Raw genomic sequence first — 9,561 nt, 5'->3', positions numbered from 1 at the left:
AGGACCAAAGGAATAGAATTTAGGAGAAGCACAAGCTTTTGAAATATATAGGTAGGTGTAGTTTTGTAGAGATATAAAGTAATGCTACCTACCTGTACACTTTACCGTGGTAGGTAGCACGATGTACTTCATCTAATTTGTTCCAAGACAATGGTTGCTTGGCTCTCTAACGTTAACGGCCATGTTTGCTTCACTGAAGAGGCTGTGCAAATAGAAAAAAGCTGAAAACAATTCGGCCGAAAAATGTTTTCCTCTTGTTTGCTGAAAGACTATTGCTCCCAGCAGGGCCCTTTACCATGCGTTGGTCAGACCATAAGTTTCCCCTCGTCCTGGTAGAAATATGTTGTGTTGTATCAGAGTTTTATGAGTGAGCATATTTCTACACACAAACCGAAAAGGGACCGACACTAAACAGAAAAGGGAAATATGGACCGTCCCTACGTCGAAAAATCAAGACAAAGAGGAAATATATTCATTTTGTTTTGTACAACCCCCTGATGGTCCCAATACTATTTAATAAAAACCTTTTACACCAAAGCCACAGGATTGCATTCCACCGTAGGGTAGGTATAAATTGTGGATCTTTTTTTTAATGAAATTTTAAACTCTACCTGTATATCTTTTCCTCTCCCTCTCTCTTCCACACTGACACACTTAGTTTCCTTATTACACTATACAAGTATACATATAGGTAGATACTTAAATTTATTCTAACCTCTTAGTCCTCTTACTCCCATTATTCTTCAATAAATAAATAACCCACTAATTCAAATGGTGAGAATTAAATGCCATTTTGAGTGTTGGAGTGTTTTTCCACCACAGTGATGCATCAGTAAATAGCATATAGGTAGATACTTAAATTTATTCTAACCTCTTAGTCCTCTTACTCCCATTATTCTTCAATAAATAAATAACCCACTAATTCAAAATGGTGAGAATTAAATGCCATTTGAGTGTTGGAGTGTTTTTCCACCACAGTGATGCATCAGTAAATAACTAGGTACATACATTATCTACCACACGTCTAAGCATTCATATACCACATTATTTATGTGGGAATCGGCGGGAGATTTTTACGATAGTTTTCATGTGGTATGGTTAATGGTTCATGAATTCATTGTAATAAGTAATATTACTTACATGGTAGCGTTACTGAGATTTCAAATTAATTGACAAATTAGTTCTATGGTAGTGGTATGACGAAATAATGAGAGGTAACTCACGTAACCTCCGTCAAAATCCAGTGTTCAGGCCGTACTAATAATTTTATTGTCAATAAGTAATATTACTTACATGGTAGCGTTACTGAGATTTCAAATTAATTGACAAATTAGTTCTATGGTAGTGGTATGACGTTATGAACCCTATTAGAAAAGAAATAATGAGAGGTAACTCACGTAACCTCCGTCAAAATCCAGTGTTCAGGCCGTACTAATAATTTTATTGTCATGCAATAATGATCTTGTATTTTATTGTATGAATTATGTATGATCGAATTGTATTAAAAATGTACATATAAATTACTGTATAATAGGGTCAGGGTCGTATTTTAAGCTTACTTTTCTCCCTGCATAAAATGCTGACTCCTTGTGTCAATCACTGTCATCATTATCACTGCTCACATTTTCCTCTTGTTCTTCATTTACTGTATCTACTTTTGTTTTAAACAATAAGTAATATTACTTACATGGTAGCGTTACTGAGATTTCAAATTAATTGACAAATTAGTTCTATGGTAGTGGTATGACGTTATGAATCCTATTAGAAAAGAGATAATGAGAGGTAACCCACGTAACCTCCGTCAAAATCCAGTGTTCAGGCCGTACTAATAATTTTATTGTAATGCAATAATGATCTTGTATGTTATTGTATGAATTATGTATGATCGAATTGTATTAAAAATGTACATATAAATTACTGTATAATAGGGTCAGGGTCGTATTTTAAGCTTACTTCTCCCTGCATAAAATGCTGACTCTTTGTGTCAATCACTGTCATCATTATCACCTTTTCACTGCTCACATTTTCCTCTTGTTCTTCATTTACTGTATCTACTTTTGTTTTAAACTTTTTTTGGGGAGTTGTCACTTTATTCTGCAGGATGATTACTCTGATGGACAATGTATGTTATATTGTTATGAAATATAAATTAATACCTAAAAGGATATAATGTGACTCAATGCACGATGATCATTTTTACTTTCTATTATTTCATATGTAGCGATTACTGCTGACAGATGGGAAAGGGGCTTTCACGGTGGTTGGAAATTTTTAGCTTGGAATTTCAACAGAGAGAATAATAAATAATTATGCAGCTTACGTGGGCACTATCTCCTATGAAAAATATGGAAACGATATTTTATTTATTGTTAGCGGAAAAAAAGTGACAACATGATTGTGTACCTATGATGATTTATGTTCTAAAAATAGTCTGTAAGGACGCAGACTCTTCTATCCTGTATGTAAGGGGAGCAAAAGTTTATCAAAGTAGAAACTTAATTGAATTGGTCTCAACTAATCTATCTGGAAATTAATAGAAACTAGAAATAGAAATGAATGCTATTAAGATAAATTATTGACAGCGAAAATTCCAGCATTGAAAATATTGAAATCCTTTTCCAGACTTCCACGGAAGTTTATACAATTACGTCAGCAGTTGAATCATAAATTATAATTTTAATAGGTGTCGGGTGCTTTTTTTTTAGACGTCATTTTTCAAACGATTTACTTCCGTCACTTCTCAACACCTTAGATATTATTTTTTTTATTCAATACTTACAGGGTCATTGAGATTAAATTTAATTGAAAATTATGATGACCTATGTAAAAGTCAAAAGTCCGCTCTTCTTGTCCTCCAAATCTCCATAGAAAAAAGTACGACATAATCCCCAAAGGGCAAACATTTGATGCAAACTCTGAGATTTACCTCTACTATTCCTTTTCAGTCCGTCTTTTGTTGTGTCTATCAAGAAACGAAGCCAATTTATAACGAAAAACTTTGAAAGACGTGTCTCGAATTCCCATCGCGTTGGAAAGGTGTTTCGGAAAATGAAGTCAGTAGCTCCACTCTGCATATTAATCACCAGGTATTATGTATAATTTTTTTACCTAACTTGTTTTCACAAGCATTTATTCCTCATTACTACTGCCGATGTCGTATAAATAGCAAGCACTTTCCGTGCGTTAATTTGACGACGGAAAGCATATTCACAAGCATTTATTCCTCATTACTACTGCCGATGTCGTATAAATAGCAAGCACTTTCCGTGCGTTAATTTGACGACGGAAAGCATATTCTGCACCTATTAATATTTCTCGTATGGGTGTTTCATTACCATTTTACAAAACGCTATCGCCTCGCCTTGCGAAATATTCTTCACGTTTCTCATTAAGTAGAATGACGTCACAAGTTTGTAGCTTAGAGTCACGCTGTCACGTCAGCCAAGTTTGCTTCTCGTTACAGCAGATTGTCAGCAGTCAGACTCATAGGGAAGAATGGGGTAATTAACAAGTTTGTAGCTTAGAGTCACGCTGTCACGTCAGCCAAGTTTGCTTCTCGTTACAGCAGATTGTCAGCAGTCAGACTCATAGGGAAAAATGGGGTAATTACATGGTTTTTTTAGAGTCACGCTGTCACGTCAGCCAAGTTTGCTTCTCGTTACAGCAGATTGTCAGCAGTCAGACTCATAGGGAAGAATGGGGTAATTTTAACGTACAAACTTATTCAAACTTCAAACTCGTCATAGATCAAACAGGACCTACGAGCATGCCCGTATATAGCTAGGGGTAAGAATTCAAACTGACTTATTGGGAGGAGGGGCGGGTGCTCCTAATTTTTAGGCAGATATTTTCAGTATATTACCAGGTACATTTGGGGGTTCCTAAATGTCCGAGGGGTGCCGGGCCCCATGGGCTTCTTACGGCTCTACCTACGACAAGACTACGATGCGATGTTCAGGATTCAGTATGTAATTTGGGTTTTGAAATGGAGGTCAAAAGTGACCAACATCTTCAAAGGATCTTTTCAAACAAAGTCTAAATGGGGGAGGAAGGAAGTCCAGCACAAGTTGTCCCATTGTTCTTCAATTTTCAATTTGTTTTAACGGTCGACTGGATTTTAAAGTTTGTCTTTGAGATAATCGGTAAAGCTCAATAATTTTTTTCCAGTAAATAATCGAAGCCATTGAGGGATTTCTGTTTAAACCAAATGGGTTTTTTATGATACGGCATGCTACGACACAGACCACAAGCGTCCAATGTAGCAGTTGTTTCATCGCTACGAAATAAAAAAGGCGGTGAAACACTCATCTTTTAAACCTAAAAACCTAACCTAATGGCTTGAATCTAGAACAAACTTTGTTATTGAGATATGTATGTATTCAATTTCCCCAAAGAAATATTTTCAGTATCAAGTTTACATTTTTGTATGCTACTGGGAAAGAATCTTACTCAACAATATGCAGTAGATATCTAGCTATAATAACAGATAAACCTATCTACACACAAGATTACGTACATTCGCCATGTTTTCCTTTTATACATAGATAAATAGATACTACTAATTGACTAGTGTGACAAACGTAATAGAGACATATTTTAGATTTTTTCAAGTTTTACTTTTTGTTTAAAATAAATAATCATCCAGCCCTGATTTTGACATTTATGTACAATTTTTGTATGCTACCGGGAAAGAATCTTACTCAACAATATGCAGTAGATATCTAGCTATAATAACAGATAAACCTATCTACACACAAGATTATGTACATTCGCCATGTTTTCCTTTTATACATGGATAAATAGATACTACTAATAAATTGACTAGTGTGACAAACGTAATAGAGACATATTTTAGATTTTTTGTTTAAAATAAATAATCATCCAGCCCTGATTTTGACATTTATGTACAATTGTACATACTACATAACATATAGGTACATACCTAAGGTAAAATAGTTGGTATTTTTATCTTGAAACTTGAAATATTTTTGCCACATGTACAATTGTACATACTACATAACATATACATACCTAAGGTAAAATAGTTGGTATTTTTATCTTGAAACTTGAAATATTTTTGCCATGTTTTTTAAAAATCTGAATATTTCATCAAAGTTCCTAGGATGAAAAAATGATGTTGCTGCAAAACGCCGTGCATAATTTATGTGTATTCAAATCTATGTAGAAACCAAAGTAATCAAGTTCCATTTTTGGAACTGTATGCATTTTGCAGAGACAGAAGAAGAACTAACTACAAAATATGCTGGAAAAAGTGAGCAAAGTTAGACAAGATCTGGGAATAAAGATAAGCATTGGAAAAACCAAAGTGATGAAAATCAGCAAGAATGAAAGCAATATAAATATTAATTTGGAAGGAAAACAGCTAGAACAGATAAGATCCTTTAAATACCTGGGGGCCATAGTCAACTCAAACGGAAGTTCCACCGAAGAAATTAAATGAAGAATAGGAATGGCGAAATCATCGTATAACAAAGTGAAAAATCTATTAACATTGAGCAAAGTTAGACAAGATCTGGGAATAAAGATAAGCATTGGAAAAACCAAAGTGATGAAAATCAGCAAGAATGAAAGCAATATAAAAAATATTAATTTGGAAGGAAAACAGCTAGAACAGATAAGATCCTTTAAATACCTGGGGGCCATAGTCAACTCAATCTCAAACGGAAGTTCCACCGAAGAAATTAAATGAAGAATAGGAATGGCGAAATGATCGTATAACAAAGTGAAAAATCTATTAACAGCAAGAATGATTCATACCTACACTCATTTCAAATTTCTCTTGTGTAAATAAATCTCTGCACTTCTATGTATAGGATTCCTCCAGGCAGAATTATGTTTTCCACTCAATTTATTTTACAATTTTACTTCCTACACTCATTTCAAATTTCTCTTGTGTAAATAAATCTCTGCACTTCTATGTATAGGATTCCTCCAGGCAGAATTATGTTTTCCACTTAATTTATTTTACAATTTTACTTAGAAATACATATTTATTTTATCTACTTGGTACAGAAACATTCATTTGTCACCCAAACGTGGCAACAGAAAATGCCAGATAAAGTACCTACACATTGTGATTGCAATATATTATTTTGCCCACCTAAAAAACGTACCATTTATTGGCCCACCTGCCCACATTTATTTTTCTAATTTTTGTTTTTATGACTACAATTTTGGTATACTACTGGTTTGATAGCATTCTTTAATCCCTTTCTTCTGATAAAATTGGATCTTGAAAAAGTTTGTCGAGTTCAGACTTATGTGGCGTATGGTACAGGTGGGCCAATAAATGGTACGTTTTTTAGGTGGGCGAATAAATGGTACACTTACCCTACATATTTATTTTATCTACTTGGTACAGAAACATTCATTTGTCACCCAAACGTGGCAACAGAAAACGCCAGATAAAGTACCTACACATTGTGATTGCAATGTAGGTAATATTTATGAAAAATGAAGGAAAAACTAGGGGGTGAAATGTACAATGAGTTCGGAAGGAAATCTACATGTACATCTCGCTTGAGATTTGAGATATCTTGAGCAGAATATGACATCTTTATTTACGTTGTAATTGCACTTGTGCACTAGTATGCTAATATTTGAGAAGCATATTTTCACAGAAGGTTAATTATGTTGTACCATCCTCTGTCAAAAACTATGAGTATACCTATGTATTTTTCGCTCTGCAACAAATTTTATTTTTTTTTTTCGAGATATCTCTCAACGTACAAGTATCTTCATCCTACAGACTACCTGTAGGATACAATTATTATTATTAGGTACTATTATTTCAGTCAGGGGACTCTTCTAAAACGGATATTTTTACTCATTTCCAGATTTTGGAAATTTTATCTCATTCCAATATTATTTCTCATTACTCTGTATAAGTTTCCTATATCTACATAATGAAATAAAAGTAATAGTAAATAAGCTTTTCCTAACTACATCTCATTACTCTGTATAAGTTTCCTATATCTACATAATGAAATAAAAGTAATAGTAAATAAGCTTTTCCTAACTACTTCGAATAACCTGAAGGTATGATTTCTCCCTCTCTGCTATTTTCGTTTGTTATGACATATGAAACTCTTATCAATCTTTAATCATAACTACATATACATGAAATAAATAAACCTTAGCAGAGATGAAATGAAAACTGATTCTCTCTAAGTAATGTCAGCTACTCATCAGTACATTCAACACTCGGAAAGATGGAAGGGAGAGTGTTAAAACGTTGTTGTTTTTTTCCTTTCCTCATTTCCTCGTAAAATTTCAGAGAGCAAGTAGAAAGTTTGAATTAAACATGTGAAGATAAACTTTGAAATTTTACTTTCTTTTTTCCCACAACTTTCCTTCTTAGATAAATGCAGGGGGAATTTGCTTTACCTCGCTCCTAATAGCTTTGCGTGTGTTCTGTTTCTTAGTTTGTTTTATTATTTATCTTCGGTGTTTTATCTCATCATCCTCCATAAGTTTAACTACATATACATGAAATAAATAAACCTTAGCAGAGATGAAATGAAAACTGATTCTCTCTAAGTAATGTCAGCTACTCATCAGTACTTCAGTAGTATCTATTCAACACTCGGAAAGATGGAAGGGAGAGTGTTAAAACGTTGTTGTTTTTGTACTTTCCTCATTTCCTCGTAAAATTTCAGAAAGCAAGTAGAAAGTTTGAATTAAACATTTGAAGATAAACTTTGAAATTTTACTTTCTTTTTTTCGCACAACTTTCCTTCTTAGATAAATGCAGGGGGAATTTGCTTTACCTCGCTCCTAATAGCTTTGCGTGTGTTCTGTTTCTTAGTTTGTTTTATTATTTATCTTCGGTGTTTTATCTCATCATCCTCCTTCGGTGTTTTATATATGTTGGTAGGTAGATTGGAAAGGTAGATAGGTAGGAACCTCGGTGAAAAACATTCGCACATGCTAAGTTTTCTTTTCGCAATAAAATTGAGTCAAACAAAATAATGTAAATGATTTTAGTCTCATACTTGGAAAGAGGGAGACAGACAGACTGAGGGGTGTAAGGGAGGAAGAGAGGAAGGGAGATAGAGTGGAGGAAGAACTTGGCCTTTTTGTAAAAATGTACAATCAATTACACTTTACTTTACTTATATGAAATACGTACGTATAGTTTTCAATCCTTGGTTTTATGTTGGTAGGTAGATTGGAAAGGTAGATAGGTAGGAACCTCGGTGAAAAACATTCGCACATGCTAAGTTTTCTTTTCGCAATAAAATTTAGTCAAACAAAATAATGTAGATGATTTTAGTCTCATACTTGGAAAGAGGGAGACATCAGACAGACTGAGGGGTGTAAGGGAGGAAGAGAGGAAGGGAGATAGAGTGGAGGAAGAACTTGGCCTTTTTGTACAAATGTACAATCAATTAAACTTTACTTTACTTATATGGAATACGTACGTATAGTTTTCAATCCTTGGTTTTGGTTTCAGAAAAAAAAAAAAACTACATGAACCCTAGATATCCAAGCCTGAGTTTACATTCATCTCGAGTACAAAAAGGCGACAATGTATGTTATATTGTTATGAAATATAAATTAATACCTAAAAGGATATAATGTGACTCAATGCACGATGATCATTTTTACTTTCGATTATTTCATATGTAGCGATTACTGCTGACAGATGGGAAAGGGGCTTTTTCGGTGGTTGGAAATTTTTAGCTTGGAATTTCAACAGAGAGAATAATAAATAATTATGCAGCTTACGTGGGCACTATCTCCTATGAAAAATATGGAAACGATATTTTATTTATTGTTATAAAATTGTTTTATCAAATTTCATGTTGGTACCCAGACTTGGGTTTATTTCATCATCTGGGTTTGCTCATAATACATTTATTGTTATAAAATTGTTTTATCAAATTTCATGTTGGTACCCAGACTTGGGTTTATTTCATCATCTGGGTTTGCTCATAATACATACCTAAAGGTTTCGCACATAGCTATTATGGAAATCTGTAAATGAAAAATTCAGGCGGTTACAAAGATATGATGATGAAGAGTGGGAGTATTATAAATTTATTTTAACTTATCCCTCATTCCCTCAATGTCTACTCCCCTCTCCTTGTTTGAAATTGAACCTATAAAATTTCGCCCCGACTGAAAATTCAAAATAAAGAATCTTCGAAAATAATAGGAAGTCTGAGAAAAAAAAGTCAGGGCTGGTTGTTGAAATATTTTGTACATCACGATTTATGCAAAATCACTCTGAAAGTATATTATGTATGTAACCACCCAAGTAGGTATCAAAGACATAGCTATTATGGAAATCTGTAAATGAAAAATTCAGGCGGTTACAAAGATATGATGATGAAGAGTGGGAGTATTATAAATTTATTTAACTTATCCCTCATTCCCTCAATGTCTACTCCCCTCTCCTTGTTTGAAATTGAACCTATAAAATTTCGCCCCGACTGAAAATTCAAAATAAAGAATCTTCGAAAATAATAGGAAGTCTGAGAAAAAAAAGTCAGGGCTGGTTGTTGAAATATTTCGTACATCACGCTTTATGCAAAA

Source organism: Diaphorina citri, unplaced genomic scaffold (assembly GCF_000475195.1).
Source record: "Diaphorina citri unplaced genomic scaffold, Diaci psyllid genome assembly version 1.1 scaffold1227, whole genome shotgun sequence".
Classification (NCBI taxonomy): Eukaryota; Metazoa; Arthropoda; class Insecta; order Hemiptera; family Psyllidae; genus Diaphorina; species Diaphorina citri.
The sequence above is the reverse complement of the archived record's forward strand: the minus strand, read 5'-3'. Positions refer to the sequence as shown.